The 24,590-nt window shown below is 46.2% G+C and overlaps 1 long non-coding RNA gene across 1 annotated transcript in view; it reads right to left on the bottom strand.

Annotated features, from left to right (window-relative positions):
• Nucleotides 1-1,060: 1,060 nt before the first annotated feature.
• Nucleotides 1,061-24,590, bottom strand: part of LOC130592771 (uncharacterized) — a 38,017-nt gene continuing 14,487 nt past the window's right edge. The window contains exons 3-4 of the long non-coding RNA XR_008970657.1: nucleotides 14,549-14,632; nucleotides 1,061-1,681 (exon numbers count right to left, since the gene is read on the bottom strand). This is a non-coding gene — a long non-coding RNA (uncharacterized LOC130592771). The remainder of the gene's footprint in view (nucleotides 1,682-14,548; nucleotides 14,633-24,590) is intronic.

Below are 24,590 nucleotides of genomic sequence, written 5' to 3'. Positions count from 1 at the left end.
ACTGTTATTGTAGTCATGCAAAACGCATGGATCCACTACAATAAATTGGCACTGTATATATATGGTGAAAAATGTAATCATTTCCAGCACGCAGAGTTCAGCCCTGTCACAAGATTTAATCCAGTCCATTGCTTGCTCCTTGTTTTCCCTGAAGCCTGTCAAACCTGGAGCAGGAGCAAGCACTGTTCCCAGCTCAGAGGTCTGGTACGTTTTGTCTTGCTTCCTGCTATCGTCTTTTTTAGGGACCTCACTCTTCCTGACTTCTAACAAGAGACATATATGTTGAGTGACCAAAACAGAGGTGTCCCCTTATTCATGTGGTTCACTATGGAGGTGTGTCAAATTGTTTGATGGGGCTGTATGACAATGCTTCTCCTGTGTTGGGAAAGATAAAAAGCCAACAGAAGACAAAAACTGCTCATTTGCTGGAGGAGGCAGGTACAGGGTCTGTTGTGGCCAAAAGGGTGGACAACGTTGGTGCGAAGAAGTGATTCTAAGGCAATGGCTTGCAGGCAGCTTTGTGCCCTAAAACTGGGGCGAAGAGCAAAGTATAAATAGCCTGCAGCACATCACCTACTCAGCAGCTTTGTCTATGGCTCAGCCAAGTCATGGATCTCTGTCTTAAACAGAAAATATTCAGTCTCTTTCAAAGAGACTGAACATAATTTGTTCAATTATCAGGTTTCAAATAAATATGTATTTATTTTTAGGCTTAGGAGTGCCCCGTTTCTTTCCATTGATGTTGCTTCACACTACTAAATGCCTGAAATATTTCTAGCTTAATTATGCAGCGAAACAGTTCTTTGTTGTTTCTGTTTGAGTTTTATGGTCTGGATAACATTTAGTCATACTAAATTCCTGCCATTTGTATTCATTATTTAGTGTTCGTATTACAACAGGAGGCTACGAGAACTGGACAGCTAATACATCAGGTGACTTTGCCAAAAGTGCGAGTACAAAGCCTTGCTTGAGGACTTCTCCAAGTCAATGCCTCTGGGAGCAAAGTCAGGATCCCTGCGTGCATGGTGCATGCTGCACCATTGAGAAGGGAGGGGAAAGCCCCAGCATCAGGGTGGCCACCAGCCTGCTGCCATGTGTGGTGATCCAGCAGCACAAGCTCAGCTGTATGATCTCAAGGGAGAGGAAGAGCAGGTCTGAAACAGCTTAGGGTTTTCTAGCTAAACCATTCATTGAGAAACAGAGTCGGAAATGTTGCTTTGCCCTGCAGGGGCAGCTATGGAGAAGGGTCCTGGAGAAAGCAGCACTGGTAAAGTCATTTGCCTGGCATGAACCTTCAATTGCTGTTAAAAGTCAGAATAAAACTGTAGCTCCCCATGTTCCCAGCTCAGAACTGTGACTGACACTACTCAACGACACTATTTGCTCAGCTCTCCAAACCGGCTCTGCTCACCCCGCCATCCTCCACCCCCCAATGAAGTAACAAGCCACCTACAATCTTTTTCCTGCCCTAGTTTCTTTTAAAAAGCAAGAAATCACAACACCGCCAACCACTTTTGCACAGCAGTCTCGGCCGTCTTTCACTACGCCGGTCCATCCAGCCTGTTATTTCAGCTCCCCCTGAAAAAATACCCACCGCTTTCTTCCGCAGTGCCCACACAAAGTGAGTCAATGTTCTTTTCCATTCATCTCAGAGACACCAGGATGGCGTCCAACGTGTTGCCTTAAAAACAGTAAGAAAGGAAGAAGCATGGGTGAAACCACCAGGGCATTCATACAAATCAGCTCGAATAGCTGCACGACTGCTTCTACAACCCTTAATCTCCCTCATTCACACCCTCTCTACTATCAAACATACCATGTGGGCCTAGCTGGTTAACTATTAACTTACTTTGTGTGTAAGAGGGTACTGGAAAAAAGACCATAGTAGCAACTTTTTTCACCATGTGATCACGCTTTTCTCTTTGAGATGGATTACCCAGTTATGTATGTGGGGTAAGAAGGTTCCCCCCTCCACTCCTATAGAAATCTGGGTGCTGGCTCCAACTCTGCAAAGTTTTCAGAGTACAGGTAAAATGGACGTGGGGAGCAGCATATACGCTTAATTTCTTTGATACCGATCTTGCTTCTTTCTGTGCTGTATTTAGATTCACCCTTGTTATCTCCAAGGCATGTTTCACTTGGCCATGGCGCTCCCAAGTGTGGTCCCCTGCCATAGCCACTGGTCTTTGGTGCCATTAACTGATCTCGGCAAGGTCTAGTGAGTGAAGAGTGACAAATTACCAACAAATTCAAAAGGCAGCATCAGATATGCTCAAGAGCTTTTCTGGATTTTTCCCTAGATTTCATCTGGAATTAGCATGGAGAGCTTTATTTCCTGTCGCTGAGGTCAGATAGCTTGCCAGGGCCATGAGACTGCCTTGGCCTTTGTCTGACAATGGGATGCTCAGTCAGTGTCCTGTCAACCAGTTACAGGCTGCCCAAACATACCAGGCCATCGGTCTCCTTCCAACAGCATCTTGTCAATGCACTGTGTTGACTTGGGTTACGGTGACCAGCCTTGCTGCATCCTGCACCAGTAGGTGAACTGGGGTATAGCAGAAGGACTTCTGCTGCTGCGGGAAAAACTGCATTGCTTGCTGAGACAGAAAAGGCTGGGCGTTACTCACCTGTGTTTTAATGGGGAGGTTTGATTAACACTGATTAGTATTGACAAGACAGTGAAGTGTCTTCACCTGTGAAGAAAGATTCTTCACATGTAGAGGTTCACAGGCTCACCATGCTTTTGTACTGATACATGTCTGGAGTCCAAGTACTACCTTAGAATGCAGGTTTTGGTGTGGTTGCACTGGTAAGTGACAAGGTGTGACAGTAAAGACAAAGTGTCGTGATGCAGTTCATTCCTTCTCCTCTAAGGAACCAGCTTTAAATACCATTAAACTAAGTAAAAGGTCCAAATGATACAGAAAAGGTTTCCACATGTGTCACCCGCAGACCCTTTTCCTAAACTGTAGAATAACAGCAATAAAAAGAGACAGACTTCCCCACCTCAGGTGAAGCCTATCACAAAACAAGAGAGACTCACAGTCCTGCATACAATCTTTTCTCTTGTTAGGAGATGCACAGGGGTCAGCAGGGGAGTGAACAGGGCATTTCTGGATGCTGTGTGTCAGTGAGTTTCAGACCTCAGCTGGACTTTAACATCCCTACTGCATCCTCATGGGGTTTCTGTAAGGCAGAACCAGCTCATTATCCCCATCTTACAGCAAAGACACCGGGATCATAAGTGCCTGCATTCTTTGCTCCTGTTCATTCAGGAAATCAGAAGAAAGAGCAAGACTTGTACCCCTGTCATGGAGGCACGACACAGGAGCTTCTGTGGGCTCCAGGGGTGATGTGCCCATGTGTGATGGGCAGCAGGATACCAGCAGCTGGGGGGAATAGGGCACCACTTGGCACACTGCAGCGTTCTCACCCTGTCAGCACAAAGCTGCTGGCTGATCAGCATTTCTGAAGATAAAACCCAAACAACCCAAACCATGAAAATACCCAGCAAAATCCCCCGTACCCGCAGACCCAACAAGCTGTTTATTTGAAGTGCATTTCAGGTACCCAACTTGTTTTATAAAATACATTTAGATTAAAGAGAGCAATTTTGAACATGGAGGCATCAAAGCAGGATGTTGCCCATCAAGATTTGTCAAAGACCTCACATTCAGTTAATTCTGCAGAGCCCAGACATGAAGCTCTATAGAAAGCCCCCTCAAAGGTAGCACATCCAGTAGCGCATCCAGCTTCAGAGTAACCATGGTTGGCAATACATTTCTGACTACCCTGAAATCAAATTGAATTGTACAACTGTTTTCAGTGCAATCAGGATTGAATTCATAATCAGTAAGGCAGCATTCGTGGTTTTGACGGACTTAATGTTCTTGGCATTCCAAGAACAGCGTAACTGGTGAGGGTTCTCGCAGGTCAGAATAATGCAACACCAATTGCATTCCAAAATCAAAAGGACAGTTTAAAGCTGAAAGCAATTTGGTATTTTTAAAACAAATGCACTTACCCCTTGCCTCTGTAGTAAGTCACGACTATGAAATAAATGTGACCCATTCTAGGTGTTCTGTCACCAGCAATTAGAGCAACTGTATCGGAGTATGCTTAAAGTTATACCAGGGTATGCGATTACGCACATGAAAACAGAATCAGGGCCAGCTAATGCGGAAATGTGGTGCTAACCATTTATGAAGTAAGAACAGGCTGCTGTGTGCCGCTGCTCTCTAAACTCCACCTCTGTGCAGAGGGTCCTATGCAATGCTTCTGAAGCATTTTAAGGATGAGGTTTTGCAGATGTCTTCTACTTATCGGAGAGAGGATTTCATCCCCTCCAAGCAGAGACTTCAGGAGCGATCATCAATGCAAGGGTGATGAAGCTCCCTTTACATTGTCTCTAACCCTCCATCAAGCCAGGAAAGACAAGGTTTGATTTTAAAAGTAAACAGGTCAGACTTTTAGCTCCTTTGAGCCACCGACTGGAGCCTTCTGGCTGTATTTAAGCTTTGCACTAGGTCTGTACATTGGTTTAACACTGAAGTGTGAATGAATCACAGGGAACTGGTAGGCCACCACTTAGAAACAGAAGGAAGGAGTCCTGCCAAACTGGAATAGTTGGCTGCAGGCATGAGCTTCCCCAGTCTCCAGCCCATTCTTTGCTGCAGAACGGCTCTACAAAAGCATCAACATAAATGTGACATCCTTATGGAAAACCACCTCTAGGTGGAAGTATTGACCCTGCAGACAGAGATGAGATCATAAATATCTATGTGGCAGAAGTGATGGCAAGGTTTCTTTAAAACTGCTTCCTCCAATATTTCACTCTTGAAACTGTAATTAGAGGAGGTGCCTTGAGATTTATATACCTGAGGGCAGGTTGCAAAGCTCACCGGAGCCAGGAATTTGTTTCTCTCTTGGCCCAGATCCAGAGACCACGGTTCAAAGACGCGCTTCAAAGGTGCTGGACATTTGCTTTTGGTGAATGTAGCAGTGAAGGGTGCATTCTTGGCTTTAAGCATGTGCTTACCTGCAGTACCCAGGCTCTGTACTTGCCATCTTGACCGTATTTAATTGACGTTGCTGCCTGAACCTGTGGTTCTTGGTTTATTCAGTGTATTAGAAAGCTTTGATTTTAACCAGACAAAACAAGAACATTGCTGCTACTTCCCTTTCCCTCTTTTGGGAAGCAGTTGTGAACACCTGAGTCCGTATTTGAGTAAGTCATTCAAAGGATTAGTCCTGTACTTTGAGTGCTAGAGACTGTAAGTGATATGTAAGACTAGGTACTGTCCCTATTACAGCCTTGTAGAGTGAAGGTGTGATTCACAAGGGATCAGAAACCAGCCTGCTCAGACTATTATCTGCGCAGATGCTGGAGTAAGATGGACTCTTAGTTCACTTATGCAGATCATCATGAGACCTCCTTCTTTCTCACTGTCTCGTTGTCAGAAATTACAAGAGATTTTTTTTCAGAAGGCACAGAAATGCTGACTTCCACTGAATATCAAGACGAGTCGGATGCCCCACCTGCCCTTTGCACTCTGAAAGTAAGCGATAAATCATTATGCTATCGGAAAGGTTTCATTTTCTTTCTTCCCTTTTTTCTTTCTTCTTTTTGCTGGTTCATACTGGAACCTGCTGAAGGTTTCTATTGGATTAGGCCAACATTCTCATGAACGGTTACGTGATGCAGAGGTGGAGCTGAGCACTTTCTTTTCTGCAGGCAGGTTTTATTTACTATCAAAACCCTTGTTTATTTCAACTGAACATCTTTCGTGGACCACTTGTCATGCGGGGGAGAGGCTGGAAGAGAGGTGGAACAGTTGCTGGTACACCTTAGAGCTCTGTAGTTGCAGCTTGTACCTGCCTACAGGGACAGTGGTTCCACTTCACTTTCCACCTGAGTGAACTTGCTTGTTTTCCCACCGATCTGATGAATGCCACAAACACTATACTACTGGCTACCTAGAGACACAGCCTTGTTGATAACTTCTGGAAGCTCTGTTCTTTGCTGCCTGCAATATTGCTCTGAATTGGAGAGCAAGGTTAAGCTGAAACAAAGGTACCGGTAGAGTAACTTTGGATCTGAATTCATGGTTTATGCTTAATGCTTTGTATATCTCCCAAGTCTCTGAGAAGGGCTCTGCCCTTTGTGCAGCACCTGGGTGATGTTTCCACCATCACAGTTACTCCTCATTAGTTTCCAGTGAGGAAGTGTTTAGTTTTCTCACCATTGCCATGAGGCCATGCCTTAATCCAGGTTTCCTGGATGCATTGAATTGTGTCCTGGAAAGGTGTGTGTGCATGTGAGCAGCCAAGTCAATGAAAAGGTTGATTTCCACCCACACTAGAATGCAACATTAATTAATTCAGGCATAAAGCAGTGTAAATCACTTGTTCTTTGGTGAAAGGTGGCCAAAACAGAAAGAGGGGGAAAGCTAACCCAGCAAGCAGAGGCTGTCAGAGACTGGCCAGCTCTCCAAAGAGAGACAGGAGGATATATTATAATACATATCTGTAAAGGAGGATATATTATATCTCTATGTATTTTATATCTTTATACCTGTATCTATCCTTATATATTTATACACAGGTAAATTTGTCTCTTTTCTATGCATCTCTCTATACAGATTTACAGATGGATGTTGTTTCCAAATGCCAGCTTGTCCTGAGACTGACCACTGGTCCTCTTGGAGCCAAATGTGGGCATCCGGTACAAGACTGGGGTTGAGGAAATCATTTTTATCACCCCCACCAGATTGAAATCAACACAGTGTTTTCTCAATGCTCTTATTTTTAAGTAAAGAGCTAGATGATGGAGAGAAAAATGAAGTTCTTATTAATACTGGGTTTTGAATGTAACCTTTCCTTCAAGCTGCACTGACATAAGCCTGTGCACTCTGTTTTATACAAAACATACCATTTTCTCATAATCTCTTCAAGTATCAAGTACAAGGAAATGGCTTTTTGTTCCCAGGGTAGCTCACTGATTGACTATGTGTTCATACAGGGTCAAAGTCTGATCTTATTTATACCACTGTAAGCTGCATATTCCTCTATAAAGAAGAATATGAAGATACCACTTTAATTATAATCTTTCTTTCCATAAAAATATTTGGACAAATCACCACTGATTGCTTGGAGTCAGTCTGGAAATTGGAACCTTGTGTTCTGCCTTTTTTATCTGGTTATCTAAAAGACCAAGCGACAAGCTCAAAGATGCAGTTGCACGCTTGGGTTTGCGCTTTGGATTCTGGCATCTTTTTTGCACCCTTTCTTTATTAGGGAAAAAAATATCTAAATGGCAGAGCATATATCCTCCAAGCATTTCATTCCACCCACACAGCTCTTTTTCTTTAAAACAGTGGCTTATTCCCAACTGGAAAGGCAGCAGTCTAGCTAGAAGACAGGTTATGTTCAAGAGAGAAAGGAAGGAGGTAGCTGAATCATAGCAATTTAGCTCTGGCTGGGTGGATGTAAATCCAGCCACTGGTTGCCGCTATCACAAGCGTAGTGTGATTTCGGATACAGGGAATGGCATATTGTTCTGGGTAATGAAGGCTAGAGGTCAGAGCAGGCTATGCATTTGCCTTTATTGCTTGCACTCCAGCAGGTGCAATATTCATTGCCTCTGCTCTGTGCACAGCCATCTCTAGCATTACTAATGAAATGTCAAATCATATTTTTATTTACTTCCTTTCTTCATCACCTGCAAATAACCACACTGACAACCCCCAGGCTGATCATTTGGGGGTCTCTCAGATAATGCCGTCAGTAAAAGGCAGTCATCAGCAAAGAGCTTTCTGGAAAATAAACTAGACAGGTTCATTTGAGGCTTTTCATAAAACAAATGTTGCAACAAAATTAATTTGTCCAGCATTAGTCATCACCCTTCCTGCATGTTAACAGTGCTGCTTCTGGAAGAAACTGGATTGTTTGGTTGCTGATGGAAATGTCCTCTGCTACACTCAGCACTCAAAAAGGGCAGAAAAGGCACACATCTGAGTGTGTCATATTAACATGCTTCACTGTCCTGCATGTCCAAGTCATGCAGGCTGCTTTTGGTCACAGATCAGTCACTGTTTTCCCACTTACACCTTTTGCCTTGTCAAATCTTTGCTGCAACAGGCAGGAGGATGGCTCTTTTTGTGCGTTGACTTGCCTCAGAATCAGGTGGCTTCTAAGCAACATAAACATGTAAGAGAAACAACCTCTTCAGGGATGTGGTAAAGTCCCTATTGCTGGAGGTTTTCAAGATGTGACAATACAGGGCGCTGGATAATCTTATGTAGGCTCGCTTTCCCTTGAAAGGTTGGACCAGATGATCTGCTGAGGTTCCTTCCAACCAGATGATCTGCTGAGGTTCCTTCCAACCAGATGATCTGCTGAGGTTCCTTCCAACCAGATGAACTGCTGAGGTTCCTTCCAACCAGATGATCTGCTGAGGTTCCTTCCAACCAGATGATCTGCTGAGGTTCCTTCCAACCAGATGATCTGCTGAGGTTCCTTCCAACCAGATGATCTGTTGAGGTTCCTTCCAACCAGATGATCTGTTGAGGTTCCTTTCAACCAGATGAACTGCTGAGGTTCCTTCCAACCAGATGATCTGTTGAGGTTCCTTTCAACCAGATGAACTGCTGAGGTTCCTTCCAGCCTGGGCTGTTTGGTAACTCTCTGATTCTGTGGTTTGGTCAGGTTGTATTTTGCACCAAAAACCTTCCCAGAGGCACCATATTTGCTGAGTTTCATTCCCAGAGTAAGTTTCTCTGGTGATGCGTGCTGCACTAACGCTGGTGTGGAAAAGGGTGTGTGGAGGAGTCTCCTCTAGGTTTATATTCTCTGCCTCCTTCCTTTTGTTCCTTTCTTCTGGAGCTCATTCGTTGCTTTTTATGTTGAGAGGGTTTTAGGGAAGGGAGCTGCAGAGTGTTGCTCAAGAGGAGTTTCCATTGCTGTTGTAGGGCTCTTGGTTACTCCTGAGGAGTGCTAGGTTTGTGCTGCCCACAGATGGCAGGGAACTCACCAGGATTCATCTCCAGTAGTTCAGAGACGGATGTCTTCTCCACAACCGAACAGCCTTGTGTCATGGGTGGAATAGACAAAGCGATAGAAGCTTACTCAGAGCTCTTGAGTGGGATAGATTGCTGCCTTTCCCATTGCTCAGCCCCTGAATGTAAATCTCCCAACAGACTGATTACAAAGGGTGGCGTATGGGGCTCTCCTTTCATCTGCCGATATCGGACATGAGAAAGGCAATGTTTTCTCCAAGGAGATGAGCAATCTGTACCTATGGGTCTCTCTTTGATTGCAATTAATGAATCACAAGGACGTGTTAGAAATGTGCCAAGCACTCTCTGATCAGAGAAGCTCCCAGTCAAAGAGCAGGCATGTAGGGAGAACTTAGAGGAAAGCCAGGAATTATTTTATCCTTTGTGGAGTAACTGCTGCCCGAGCAAATGCACACTATTTTGACCTTTTGAGGGAGAATATTTTAGGAAGCCTACAGAGAAAGCACACCAGGATTAGAAAAGCACTTCATGGATTACAATGGAGAGGATGTTCAGCCTCCCAGCTTTTTCTTCAAATCCTGTTGCTTTTCCAACCTATGCTAATCCAGGTTCTGCGCAGCATTGATGTGGTAGGTAAGAGAGAAGCAGCAGCTTTCCATCACAGTGTGCTGAGGATAGTTCATCCGAGTTACATTTCAAAGTGACTCAGGCTGTTGAGTCAAGTGACGGTTTCTTAGAGGGCTTTAAATCTGTGAGGTTTTTATTCCACCTGAGAACCTGACGAAATATGGAAGATTTCGGACACTTACATCCCTCTGGTCTTTCAGTTTCTCTGTCCTGGAAGCAGCCTTTTGTTAGGTGGATGCTTGAGTAAAGGGAAGAAAAGCTTTGATTAGTGGCCCACTACATTGTGACTAGCTGGAAAGAAATGAATTGAGGCTTGCCTATAGCTCTTGCTCAGAAGCAGTGTGTTCTCTTCTTTGAGAGGAAAGCATTAGCCTGGTATTAGATCATTTTAAACTCTATCTTGTGAGGGCTTTAAAGATTTATATAGATTATCTGTATGTCTTTTTGGGTGCAGAATTTCATAATCATTGACCTAAACTGCCTTCACAATCACTGTGCTGTTCCTCAGCATTGCAGACATTTCATCAGCACTGACTTGTCCTCTGATTGGAGCATCACAGGTATACTTAGGATGAGACTTAACTACAGTAGTGACTTAAGTCTTTATGCCTAAATGAAGACTTACAATTGCCTGCCATAGGCTCTAAGAACCTGCCTTGGAAAATTATTAGCAATAATAGAATTCCTCACAAACTCCATGAGATTCTTGCTTTTGAACATGGAAACTCTTTTTAGAAGAAGGCTGGAAAAGATCATAGTGTGCTTTTCAGAGAGAAAGTGGTGTCAATAATGTGATACTCAGCAATTTGAAATGCCTAAAGCACCTTCCGTGGTGCTTTAAGACACTTTTCTTCCAATGATTTTACTCTTTGACAGCTAAATAATTCCCAGGTTCTGGATCCTAGCAAGTTACTGAATTAGTGTTATTTATTGCAGAAGGTCCTGTGTATGTGTGCTCACATTCACCCAAAATGAGGATCCCCTTTGTACAGCCCTCTAGGCTATGTTAATTGACTGCAGCTCACCTGTTAGCTCACAGTGACAAGCAGCATCTATGTCTGCTATGTATTTGCTTCCCTTTGAGAGGTGCCTTGCCTAAAGCTTAAAAACTGAAGTAGTGACCTAAAATGGCTTATTTTCTCCAAATTTGAAGTTTCGTGTCCTACATGTCCACAGATGGAAAACAAAACAGAGTGAGAAAATATCAGTGCAATTACCTCTCTGTGACAAAAATACTAAGTTTTGAAGTTCTTTTTTTTTTCCATAATGAGAGGGCCAGGATGAATTTCAAAATCTCAGCTTAAAGGGAGCTTCAGTGTTTGAGACCAGACTTAAAATGAAGCTTACCTTCTGGTGACCACAGAAAGATCAGCACTGAAATCTGCTTCTCCTCCGAGTGCTCGTGTACAGCTCCGCTCCTCATCTAGGAGCATCACAACAGCCTAGCATCATGGGAATGTGGAAATCCGTTGTGTATCAGTCATTTACCCTGATGCATACACCTGTATTATCTCAGGCTGCATTTCTCCAGTGACCAAACTCTGGTGGCTGGAAAGATTGCTTGCTCTGTGGGAGACATAATGAAAATCAGTATTACTGTTATAGGCTGATGCATTATTTGATACTAAGGACTCTATTATAGGGGGTCTCTCTTCCAGGGAAAAGAGAGAGGGGGGAAAAAAAGAGCTTTCCTCTTCTGCTTTCCCTCAGGAGAGTCAGTTTGGTGGGAACAGCCACTAAAACAGTTAATCCACCAACTGACCGGTCATATGGCTTCATGGAGACCTGTTGTTATTCATATGCAATGTGTTCTTGATTTCTTTCTCCACGCTCTGGGTTATGCACATCTGACATCAGTACTGCAGCTGTATGATGCTGATGGCTTCTTATTTTGAGGCCTCACTTCTAATTACTGAGGAAGAAAAGAGGTTCCTGCCACATACGTTGGAGAGGGAGAAAGGCTGCAGTCCTACACCAGCTCCATTGAGGTTATACCTTGCACTTTGGCTCCCCTGAGCTGATCAACAGCAGACTGCCCACATGTTACACACTGTATTTTGCTGCCAATCAAATTAGCACAACCCTTTATTCCTAAGACCCAAGGATCGCAAGCCTTTCCACAGACTACCCATGGCTGGACACATCAACCTTATGGTTGCTTGTCTTGAGCAGACATGGGATGTTTATGTCTTCAGTAGCTTGAGTGGCAGAGACCCCATAGCAATGGCCATGGTAAATTGCTATGGATGCATAGTGGCTGGAGATGGTCATACTTCTTCTTTGAGGTTCATGAAGTACAGTAATGCCGGGTCTGTCAGGATGTGTGAGGCAGGCAAGGGTCTTTGCCTAGGAAGAAGGGCAAACAGAGCTTTCCAGAGCACCGAGGGGAGATAGGAGCACCTTAAATTGACAGTGCAGCCTGGCATGAGGATTTTGGTGCTTTTGAATAGGATCACTGGGCTATTTCAGAAGCAGGCTTGGTCTATGCTAAGGTATGAATCTGGATAGCACATACAGGAGGAAGATTGATATTTGCTAGTACCATTTCTATTCTGGTCCTTAACAGGGGCCATTAATCCTCGTTCTTGGCATGCATGGCAGAGGAGGTCAGGAGTGCATAGCCTGTCCTGTAGTATAACATTGACCACCTAACAGGCTGAATTATGGGAGAATGTCTACCATTTCCTCTGGAGCACACTGCGGGGACCACTGCGGGCAACACGCACCGGGCTCGCTGCATCACCAGCCTGTTCTACACGGGCAGCAGCTGCAGCGTCCCTCTGAGAGGCAGTGTGCCCTGCCATACGCTATCCCTTTCTTCTCTCCTCCAGGACCAGCTTTGCAGCCTCTCACAAGGGTGAGCAAGGGAAAACCAGGTGAGTCACTGAAACCTGGGACTTTGTGTGTTTTAAAAACACAGAGCCATTAAGCAGCATTCAAAGCAGAGTTCAGCCATGAACAGCTCAAGACACCCCTGGAAGGCAAAACACACCACTATTTCCTCTGTACATGGCAAATAAGGAAACTGCAGCAGAAGTGACACAGCTGAAGTTTCAAGGCAGGTGAATATCAGAGAAAGAATTAGCATTTATGCTCCTTAACTACCAAAACCGGTGTTTGGTCTTCAAGGCAACAACGCCTCCAAGGTCCTGTGTTGCAGATTGAACAAAACTAATGCAACTTTAATAATGTGTATGTATATTTTATGCCTCCACCATAAGGACATGAGCTCCTTAGGCTGCATGATTTTGATAGACTGTCAAGAGCAGTGCAGATGTAAAGCAAGGAGATGGTCACATCATAAAACCTGTAACAGAAGTGTTTTTCCCTCACTGTGCATCTGATTCCTTTCTTAGCATGGTTTTGGGGTGGGAACGTGAGCTTTTCCAGTTTACCTGGATCTGAGTTCCTCGAGCTAAAACAAATGTTGGCTTTGCTCACTGCTGAAGAGATCACACTTTTTGCCTGCAATATCCCAGGCCTTCCTGCTCTGTAACTGTAAGTAAATACATTTACAAGGGGTTGCATTTTTAACTCTGTCCTGATTGGGGCACAAAGAGGAACTTGCATATTCTTATCTTCACAGATTAATGTAGCCGGAGTAGTTTTGGAGGGGGTAGTTGTTTCCTCTTCAGTGTGGGGAGAGAGTTAGGTACCTAACAGTATGTGAATGTAGATGCAAAGGAGGATACACCCTGCTTTTTGTTGTGTCAGAGCTGCTCAACACTGCATAAATGTCTCTGTGCAGCAGCTAGAGGAAAATTAACATGCAGATGAAATATCTGCATGGTGTAAAAACAGGGAAGTCGCCTTTAAATCCAGGATACCAGTTTCCAAATGCAGCTTTCTGGAAAAAACACCATCAGCATTGGCACTGGCTCTCCGGTGGATAGCTGTATGTGAAACGGCACGGGTAGCAGGGCTCGGGAGCTATCGCTCTCTACCTACATACAGAGGATGTGATTTACCAAAACAGAGCCCTCGGCCATGCCAGGGGTAGGGCAGCAGGGAGCAGGTCTCCCCTTATGGGGCTGTCAGCCTGCAGAGCCTCCCTGCCGGCGTGGGATCTCCGTAGAGCTGGATTACGTGCGGAGAAGGAATCTCTCCCTCGCTCATGGGTAGAGACCTGGGCCATCTAGTGGGGAGAGAAATTAATAGCTGAGGATTTCTGGTCTCTGTCCGGCTGCCTCCACCGCACGGCCTCTGTGTGTGCCAACAGAACGAGAGTTACCAGCAAAGAGCTCTTCCCTGATTCAGGAAGGCACAGCAAAAGCCAAGTCAGTGCAGAACACCCACCAGTACCAACCGCATCGGCTGCCGGACTGGGTTTGTTCCTTCGCCTCAAAGTGCCACGCCAATGTGGCAGTGAAACCAGACTATTACGTGTGCCCTCTCAGTGTGTGTCACATTACTTCGGTACACTATTGGATTGCTTTAGGCCATGCCCTATAGTGTCAGCTGAGCTTATAAGAGCTGTTTCATAAATTCCTATGGTTGGGTTTATGCTGCGTTATCTCTATGGGCCGCAGGGAACTGACACACGTCACATAAAGACCTGCATTTGCTTTTACTGAAGCCTGATTCTTTACCTTTTTCTAAGTCTGAAGGTGCCTATAAGACTGCTCAATACTACATATCGTGAGTTCATTTTCAGTTCCTAAAATAGCTTGTTTCCCCCCCCACCCCCCCATTTGATGAGTGCTCTTATAATAAACTCATTGAAATGTTGTTCCAAAAGGCAGCGCTTTCACAGGAACAGCACTCAATCTCGTGCAACAAAGATCTATATTAAGATCCATAGATGGAATCTAGATAAAATGCAGTCACCGTGACTGCTGACAACAAGAAGATCCCCCCTGCCTTGCTGTGCTGAGACACCCATAGCAGATGAATCCATAACCCACCTGCATCATCTTCAGAGCAGCCTTATGGGAGAAAGACCACTGCGGTGAGGTAGGGAAGGAGGATGCTCCTGTTTTGGGTACCACCTGGAAATAGAAAATTCTACCCAAATTTATTTGCATCAGAAATTGCTCTTTCCCCTTCAGTTGCTGTGATCATTAAGATTCCTCATCAGCTTTCATAGCTGGGTCCTGCTGTTGGAGGATGGGGCTGGCTTTAGCCACAAGCAGAGGTTGTTGTTTTAAAAGGTGTAGCTGTGGCTTTGCTGCCCATGTCAAACCAGCCCCACTACGTGCATCCCTCCACTTCCATCACCCTTCTTCCTCCCTGCTCCTGGGCAGGAGGCTGGGCAGCACCTCTTGACTGGCTCCTTCAAGAATAGGGTCCAGAGGCCAAAGATGGTGTGGCCTGGAGCAGGAGAGGACCCATTATCCAGGGAAGGCAAAGCCCTGCAATCTGAATGTTGGGCCTATTTGAGCCAAGGAGGAGCTCTCTTTGGACTGCTGGGAGAATAACGCCACTTACAGAGGTTCTGGGAGACATCAGAGTTGGTGTTGTCATCCCTGCATGGGTAAAATGACTTTTATGGCACTGCTGAGACTCTTGGGCTTCCAGGACGATGGGGCAGCCTCCTGTAAGCAGGTCTGACACTCCATTCTGCTATGGATGCAATCTGTAGCAAAACAGGGACCAATAACCTTGGCAAAACACAAAGAGCGGGACAGAGGAGGATGTTCACTGACAGCAGAATGCATCAATCCATGGGGTGGTGATCCCAATTCCAAGAAAAGGTCTTCCCCCGCTCTTGTTTTCAACAAGCACTGAAGCACATGGGATTTGAATCTGACCCTCCAGCAATACCCCATTGGCATTGCCTCACCGTGGCTCTGGGGTGGGAGTAAAATGTACCGCGAGCCATGCGGTGGTCAGTTATGATGAGACATGATTAACCCTACCTAACCCCTGCACCAAGCCTAACTGCAAATATTATTATTGATTGCAAGGTTTTCCTCCCGCAGTATTTGATCCTTAGGGCAATGAATTATTGATATTTCAAGTATAAACCTGAAAGTACTTTTTCCTTTAAGGAAAATGTTGCCTTTTCCATTTTACTGTTTGTGAGGGGCATGGAATATAGCAAGAACCAGGCAAGCTGTATTTGCTGCTGTACCGCTGTTGCAGTCTTCCACATTTCAGAGACAGTGTCTTGGACCATTCAGATTGCTGAGCTCTGCTGCATAGGAATTTCACTGCAAACTGGTTCTCCCCAGCCTCTTTCACCTTGGTGGCTTACCGTGATCCCAGAGAACATAGCCCTGGCTAACAAGGTCATATATTCCAAGACTTCCCAAGTAAGTTCCTGGAAAGCATGTGGTAGATGTGTGATTCTTGTCTGTACAGTAGATTTGACCTTATTGCTCGGTACTGACTTCACACTATGTACAGAACATCAAATTAGGAAAGTGCTGCAAATGAAAGTAAGCTACAGTCCCTGCTTTCACAAATTCCTTAAGTACCTGCATAACACAAAATGCATTTGCCTAGATTTCAGCTTATTTTCTGTGTGCTTCTGGAAGCCAAGCATCCCACCAAGTATCACAGTGATTTTCTGCTTCGGTGGGACCCCTGTAGTACTGACCACACAGGCATCCCTGCTGCCACCACAAGACTCACACCTCCGATGGACTAACATCGTTCTTAGAAGCTGAATCACATGTCAGAGTTACTCATGCTGGAGCTCCTGCAACTAACTTAACACCTTTTCCCTCCTGACTACACTGACAACGCTTATGACTCGGACAGGCACATGTCAGTTATTACCCCCTGTGCATCCCTTCTCTGCTGCCACTTCTCAGGGGGTGCTCTGGGTATCCACACCGGTGGGCAGTGGATTGGCATGGGGCTTCTGTGGGCCCGCTGCATGGCAGGGACGCCCTGCTTGCTCTTGTCCTTGGGGACAATTCACTGGGAGCAGAGCCAGCCATGAGCAGCTTGCAGAGGCAGCGTTTACACTGGAAGCATCAGCTGCGCGGCCCTCAGCGAGCTTTCGACCAAGTGTCCTCCAAAGCAGCAGGAAGGAGGCAGAAGGCACTCTTTCACCTTCAGCTGTTCCCAAAGCCATGCAATAAAGCTGCAGCCGGCGCAGTGTGGCTTCCAGGATGGAGACAGCAGGGCAGTCGTACAGCCATAGGGATGGCAGCAGGTTAGAGACCTGCAGGCAGCCTCTTGCTGCAGGACGGTGCTGCTGAGGGGGTGCTGGTGGGCGGCTCGGAGGACTGCTGGGGTTCAGAGGATGTCCTGCCTCCTGCGAAGGGCCCGAGCCCCCTGGCCATGGCAGGACCAGTGCTGGCCAAAGGCACCAATCCATCCCCTTGCCGCGTTCATCTTCCCACTTGGCTTTCCGAAAGACCCTGCCACTGTCCGCCTGCTTTAGCGGGGCTCCCCGAGGCTTGGGGCACCGCTGGACCCTGGGCAGCCCATGCCCCCGACATGCACGCCTAGCTCAGCCCTAATGACTTCATTACCTCATTTGTGTTGCAGGGCTTGAATACTACGATTGTTTCCACTGCGCAAAAGCATTCATTTAACAAGGAAGGCCTGGCCTGAGTTTAGTTTTTATAACTCCAGTTCCTCCTTCTTTTATGAGCGCTTATTGAAACGCTCAGAGGGGCAGGAAAGCCATCGCTGGGCTCTGCACGAAGCCCACACGTCCCTCCTCAGGGTTTGCTCAAGAAATTCCTTGTTTTAATTCCAGTCTTGCAGCCCGCATGCTTTAGCCAGCACAAGGTGAAACTGTGGCTGTTTTCACCAAGCTGCTGAGATGCTGCGTTAAAATACAAGCCCAACGGAGGGCGATCCTAATTATGCCGGCACAAGCATAATTTAATTCAAATTGCTGTAACAACAACCAGTGTCCATGCTAGCGGTAATCACGTTAAGGCCTATACACAAAATAATTAGCAGCTTTATATCTGGTAAATAGAGGTCCTCTCCAGGTCAGCCTCAATGAGGACACGGCATTGTTGGAAGCTGATGCCTTTTAAAGCTTGTGCAGAACGGGCATCTGCAAATAAAACTCCACTGAAAAGGACAAAAGGAGGGCTTGATTATCAAGGAAGCACCTCCACTTGCCTCTTACCCACTCTTTGTTCCTCCTTCTGAAGAAAAATAACAATCCTTTTATTCAAGCACGAGGAATAAAAGGAAACTGCATATAATAGAAGTGCTATTTGCTCAGTTTCCTTTGTACAGCCAAGCGCGGCCTAACAGAGCTCTCAAAAACCAAGGGTGTATTCCTGCAGTCCCAAATCTGACAATGGTCATCTGGCCTGGGACAGACTCAGCAGAATTCTGACTCATTCTGAGAAGCTGGAGGACAATCCCACAAGGAAGCCAGGATGTGAGAGGCCTTTGCTCCAAAGCATCCTAGCCATTTCTGCAAAGGTCGTTCCTTATATTTCCATGGATAACATCCCAGTTCTTTGAAACTTGCACAGATTCTTAGTTCAGCTGAGCACAAGAGGCCATGACAAAGGTAGGTATGCTGCCAAAGGATACGGAGGAAGTGTGCTGGGTCCGTGTGTCTTCTATTTATTCAGAGGCGATTGATGCTTTCCAGTGAAGAATGACCCCGCTTTAGAATTGCAGGACTTCTCACAAGAAAGAAGTCATTATATTTGGCTCTTCCAGTATTTTGTAACAGTGCCAGATTGATCCTAAAATTGAGGTAGCGTTTCAAACACTTGCAGTTCTGATAAGCAGAAAATATTGGTTAATGGTTTTAATAAAGGGTTATCAATTAAATTGACTTAAATTCTCTGGAAACTCTCACAGAAGCTTACATTTAGGTCCTCTATTGAAATCTCAGCTGTTTCTCATCAGCCTGCCTATCTGCTTCAGTGCAACAGGGTTGCTCTGCTCTGTCCAATTAAGAGACAGCTCGTTCAGTCAGAGGGAATCATCGCATGTATTAACATCAGCAACCTGTAGATCAGCCTGGCTGTGGACACTGTTGAGTCTGGATCTCAGGATAGCTCAACATCATTTATTACGTGGTTTTCCAGACCATGGAAAAAGCTCTTTTCCTTTAGGAAGGACAAGTGTACTTGTCCCCTACTACAGAGATCCTCTCCCTTTCCAGTGCCATGCTCCTGAAGCAGCAAAGTTTCCCTTAAGGAAATTTCAAGCGTGTCCTCTTTATCCTTAGGTCTTCATACCCCCTTTTATTTTTCCCCTATTTTTACTTGATTTAGTTAATCTCCAGTCTATTATGCTTGGTAATTTCAAGCCAAATATAATATTGACTGCAATCAGAGAGGAAGCGTGATGGCCAGGCAGAGCTTACATCCTCTGGGGATACTTTTTCCTATAGAACAACATTAATAAACTGCCATATGGAACTCTGCCTGCCTAACCAACACTGTGCATTTAAAGCACGTTTTCTGGGCTGCTTTCTGAAAGTAGACAAAAGTGACTTTTTGCAAGTGCATGTAACCGAATCATTTAGGGCATTTCCACTCGAAATCAGACAATAGTTACACAATAAAAACTAGAAAAAAACTCCAATTATCCTTCCAAATAATTACCTGTAAAATAAGTAAAGAAGGGTTCCCCCCAAAAAAGGGAATTGTGGATTTTTTGTGTGTGTTTGTGATGGTTCAGGCAGTTTTACATTCACTCAACTGAAGTACTTTTACCTATAGCCACATGCACACACTCATATTGGTACCGGCGCTCTCCTGCTCATGGCCTAAGAGGCACGAAACCCTCTGCAACTGCCCTCTGTAGCCAGCAGAGGTCAGGGGACCTGCAGCGCATGGGAGCGGGCCGCGGTGGAGGGAGCACCACGGTGGCAGTTTTGGGGGGGGGGGGGGGGATGCTTCTCAACACACCCAGGCAGAAAAGTCCCTCTATGAATTACATCAAGCCCCAAGCCGTAAATGCGACCGGAGCCGGAGTGCTTCAACAGCCGCCGCTATAGCGTGGAATTCAGTAAGAGCCTCGCACGGGGGGGGACTGAGCAGGTTCTGTGCTGGGGCAGTCCCGTGGCCACAGAAGTCAGGCTTTGACATGTGGGAGGTATGAACAGACCCTACATTCTCTGCCTCTCTGAAGGAGACAGTCTGAAGGCATTACAGACAGTGGAATGTATTAAGCAGTAGCAAATCTTCCACGATTGGTGCCTTTTCCCTCCATGGTGTTTATAGTTGGAGTGATTCGGTACCATTTACACCGACAAACTAAGGAGGGGATAGGCTTTTCCCTTCATGGGAGGCCTTATCCTACTTACTTGACATTTCAGAGCCCATTTCTCTTCCTCACCTCCTGCCCCACAGAGATGTCCCCGCATCCTTGGGGCTGCTGATGGCAGTGACAAAAGCGCTGAGCCAAGCCCTTGGGGTCCTCCCAGAGTAATGCCTGTAAGATTTTGCAGAGCAAACCTCAGAAGAGTCAAGCTAGAACTAAACTCACCCCCACCCAAACCCACTGCTTACTCTGTGCTTCAAAACTCCCATTCTGTGTATTTGGTGATTTACACACGTTGCCCGGAGGTCAGGGATGAGCCAGATCTGAAAAGCAGATGTTGTGGAAGAGATGCTATCCCAGGGGAATTACTATAACGCTTCCGACAGGCATCACTTTGCAAGTTTTCAGGAATGCAGTCAAATCTCCTCGTTATGCACCCTGTGGTGTGGTCAGGACCAGTGCTATTAACTCATACACTTGCTGTCCTTCCCGCTCTCTGCTATGTAACACTCAGCTGTGCTGCTGTTGTTCTTATTTGTACTGTAGTGTGCCTGAAGGTCACACCTCAGTGCAGGTTACAGCTAGCGAGCACTTCCATGGTGAAATGCTCTTGTGTCACCGTTTGCAGGTGTATTGAAGCCAAAGTCTTTCATCGGTGTTGCATGTTGTGGTGTTACCCAGGTTCCAGCAGGAAGGTGTATACTGTGTGTGGGGCTTCCCAGGCTGGGCTGCCTGGGGCAAGAGGAGGTTGCATTAGAGATGGCATCTATCCAGCATTCCAGCTGCGAGGCAGCTTGTTCTGATAAACCCTTGGGAAGCTTGGTTCAGCTCCCAGGGAGCAGGTCTAGAGAGCTGTCATGGCCTTGTTCTGTCCCCATTGCTCTCTGGGGCCTGTTACACCAGGCACAGTGCATAGAAAGGGCAAGCCTGCTTTCCCCACCATGCCAGTGATGTGAGGTGGCACAACAGGCTGGGAGAGCAGCACTGTTATTCCCATAGAGCACTGCACGGCTCCTCTCTACCCGGCAGAGAGCACAATTTCTGCTGCTGCACTGCTCAGTGTGTTGCTGTGAAAAACCATTTGCAGGTCTCCTTACACAAGGGCTGGGAAGGAGCCTGTGGGAGGATCCCCTTTGTCTTCCATCAGAAAAGACTTCTTTCTCCCTTCCTGTACCCCTCTAAACTGCAGGCAGCAGTGGCTGAAGCAGTTCCCCCCCCTTCTGCAAAAGGCAGGAATGCCAATTACACAGATGCACCTTGTCACAGCCCACTGTAGACCTCAGCGATTGTGTTTTGTGCCACTCATCGATAATCTGCTTTCAAAAACGTCTCAAATAGTGCTATTATGGTGACTCTTACTGCCCCTCTATTTCTGGCATTTTCCCCTGAACGACTAAAATATGCATTTCAGAAAAAGGTATAAAAAATTCCATTGTGGAAAATTTTGCCTTTAACTTAAGTTGCCATTTGAGGAAGTTTCTTTACAAGGCATGTGCATGACCTAAGAAGAGATTTGCCTCTTTTCGTGCTCCCCCCCTTCTCTTGTATAGCAAGCGTTTTCTAAAGCACTAGTGAAACACTTCAGTTCATCCTAAAGCACTAGTGACACACTTCAGTTCATCCTATTTCCAGCTCTCGTGGTGTTCCACAGGCAGCTCAAAGGAAAACAGGAATGAAGACTTCGGCAGGCTCAGACGCCCTCTTGCTTCTCTGGTACAAGAATTAAAGACAAAACCGCTCGCTCTTCCTGTAACCATTTGCCATTTTACATCGCGTTCCCACTGCCTCCCGCTCAACCCTCCCGTTGCCACCGAGAGCTCCGGGCGATGCCGTACTCGTTGGCACGGCTTGCCTTTGGTCTCCCCCCGTAGGAAGAGGAGGGGATGGTGCAGTCCTTGCAGAGCCCGACCTACCTGTGCCACATGATGCGTTCCCGGCGCTGGAAGCAGCGGCGCCGGAGCCCCGGGCGATGCGGGAGCGCAGCCCCGCTGGGTACACGGCTCCCGGCTCCCCTCACCCGTGAGCGCATAGGTGGAGCTTATCCTGCTTTAAGGACGGGGAGACCGCTTCCGTCCTGTACCGTGCATGAGGGCACATGATGAAAGCACCACTTCCTCGCCCGTCTTGAGGTGCCTTCTCCTCCTTAATTAGGTTAAGTAGCGCTTGCGGAATGAGCTGAGGAGATACGGAGCATGGAGGCACCTGAGGTCGGTTAAGGTCATTAGGCTCCGGCAGCATTGCTGCGGGAGGAATGCCTCCCTCCCGTTTTTACCCTTGTGGGGAGCAGCTTGCCTTTAAAGGCACAAAATCTTGTGTTAGAAGTAAGCAGCAGGCTCGTTCTTACACTCAAATGAGAGAGATGTTTCCCTGCAGCTCTCTGTTCTGGCTCTCTTGCCTAGCACGACTCCTTGCCTTTAATTTATGTGTTGGCAAACGCGCCTTACTGCTGTTTCAAAACAAAATCTATTTACGATGCCTATGGACGTGCATGTGTATGTGCACATACACACACACCTCTCACTAACTCATTTCTTGCTCCTATGTGTATAGATGGAAAAGAATAGTTCCAAAACACAGGCATTCCTCTCTCCTTTTGAAAAGCTTATTTTAGATGGTGGGGATCTCAATTTCAAATTGAGGAGATGATGGAGAGCTCTGAGCAGGAACTACTGCTAACGTGGCACTCACTGATGTGCCTGGATGTAGATTTGCTCAGCATCAGGACACTTGCAGCTCAGCGGGGAAACAAACACAGTGGTGGGCAGATCAGGCTGCAGAAGCAAGGTCCCTGGTGCCTTCATTCACTTGCAGTGGGATGAAGCCTTTACCTCTCTTAGAGGCTCTGAGTGAGAAGGTGTTTTCAGCAGCAGCCAGGGCAGTGGGAGAGAAGGCATTACAGAACTGCATGACCAACATAAAATGGCATCCAACAGTTTCAACTCCATCTGCTTCCAAGCAGAGCATTCACACAGAGCTTTGTAGCTGTCTTAAGGGGTACAGGTTTGCTCCCAAGAAGCCAGCGTAGCATAGGAGGTTCCTGCCAGGTATTGTGCTGGCATTTTACTCAGGTTTTGGTGACTATAACCATAGGTCCCACAATACAGCCAGTGAGAGGAGCTCATCCCAGCACTTGTATTGGGAGCACAGCCTCTGCCAGTCTAGAACATCAGGAGCTTAGTGTGGGCACAATCCTGGGGCAGAAAAGGCTGATGTGCCTTAGGGGTACTTCATAAAATACCCTGACGCTTTCTACAGCTGAGCAGTGAGCTGCTATAACACCATAGCAGGACCTGAGGGTTCCCATGCTGGCACTTTTGCCTCCTGTTTTGACCATAACATGAGATAATTTCAGTGATGAAGCCAACCACCTTGTTCTGAGGAGGTTGTGGTGAATTAGATTAGGAGAGGGGACAAGGTAATATGAAAAGAGAGGCTTGCAGTTAACGGAGTGAATGAGGAACTTAAAATGGAAGGTTATGGGAAGTTGGTGTTTAGGCAGAAACAAGTGACTGCTGCTGCAGCACCATACTTAAGGCTTTCCATTCAAGAGAGTCAGTCTCAGCTGGCACCTTTTGTGTCCCCACATCAAGCCTAGGCACTAGTCCGAAACCTGGAACTGGCTGGATAAGGGCATTTTGTAGTAGACATGCAACGGAGTTGGCAAGGGAAATACGGAGCCCTGTGATGGGGAGGCTTAGGTAGGGGTGGTGTTCCGAAGGTGGCTGTGGGAAGGTGTTTTCTGGCCTGCAGATAGGGAGCGATGCTGTCCTGCTGGGTGCAGCTCTGTGCCTGAGTAAATAGATTTGTTTCATTGTTTGCTTGTAGGAGAACATGTTTATCAGTAAAGCACTAGGAGGAGAGAACGGGTACAACAGGCTGTCACATGGGAGGTGAAATACTTGCATTTCATTAGAAGTCACAGACTTGTAAATGCATTGGTTGCTTTAATAGTCAAGGCTTTCTAAACCAGCGTCCTTAAGCTTTCTGAATGTATGAGAAATCAACACAGCATGGAAAGTCTCTACACACTTGAATTAAAGCTCAAAAGGGTGAAAGCCCTTGGGCAAGCAGGAGGATGAACAAGGAGGAGTGGGCAATGAATGTGAAAGAGTGAAGCGATGGAGCAAAGGGCAAGAGGCAGGTCAAGTGTTGGAGCTGGTTCCATAACAGAACTCCAGTTTCTGTAATAATGCATTAATCCTGAGGTCTTCACTCGTTAGGAGCTTCTGTTTCTCTTTGTTTGGAAACATTTGGAGAGCTGTGGTGCAGTCCTGAAAATGTTTATAAATCCAAAGCTTCGTAAATCTGCAGGAGATGTAAATCATTTGTCATCTGCTATTTGCTCGTCTCTTATAAAAACGTCAATCATCCAAGCAGGGTTTGGCTGGGGTAGCCAAATTCAAACGGCCAATAGTGAATAGGGGCTAAATCAGGAACTGACAGCCAAGACAACCTGCTTTCCTTGAGCATGTGCTTTTTCTTAAGAGAGGCCAGGCTGACCTAATGTCTGGGCATTATAGATCTCAATGACACGGGCAAAAGGCCTCCCTTCACTTAAATTGGGTTTACCATACCTTGCAGTCTGTCTGGCGCTGATGCCTTGGCTTGCTGCTGCTTTGGCCCCTTTCCTTGAACTGCATCTGAGCAATGGAGAGAAGTTCCTTAGGGATAAAAAGGAAAACCAGCAGTTCCCTAATCTCATGGGTGAAACCAGTTATACAACACACTCCCCATCTCTCATGTCATGCGTTTTGCAGCAATCCTCCTTTGGAAACAGAAAACATGCAGGTTTTTTTC

This window comes from Pezoporus wallicus, unplaced genomic scaffold, assembly GCF_028554395.1.
Source record: "Pezoporus wallicus isolate ANWC-B61680 ecotype Strahan unplaced genomic scaffold, APGP_CSIRO_Pwel_v1 contig_8721, whole genome shotgun sequence".
NCBI lineage: Eukaryota > Metazoa > Chordata > Aves > Psittaciformes > Psittacidae > Pezoporus > Pezoporus wallicus.
Note: the sequence above shows the minus strand (reverse complement) of the source record. Positions and strands in the feature narration are given on the sequence as shown.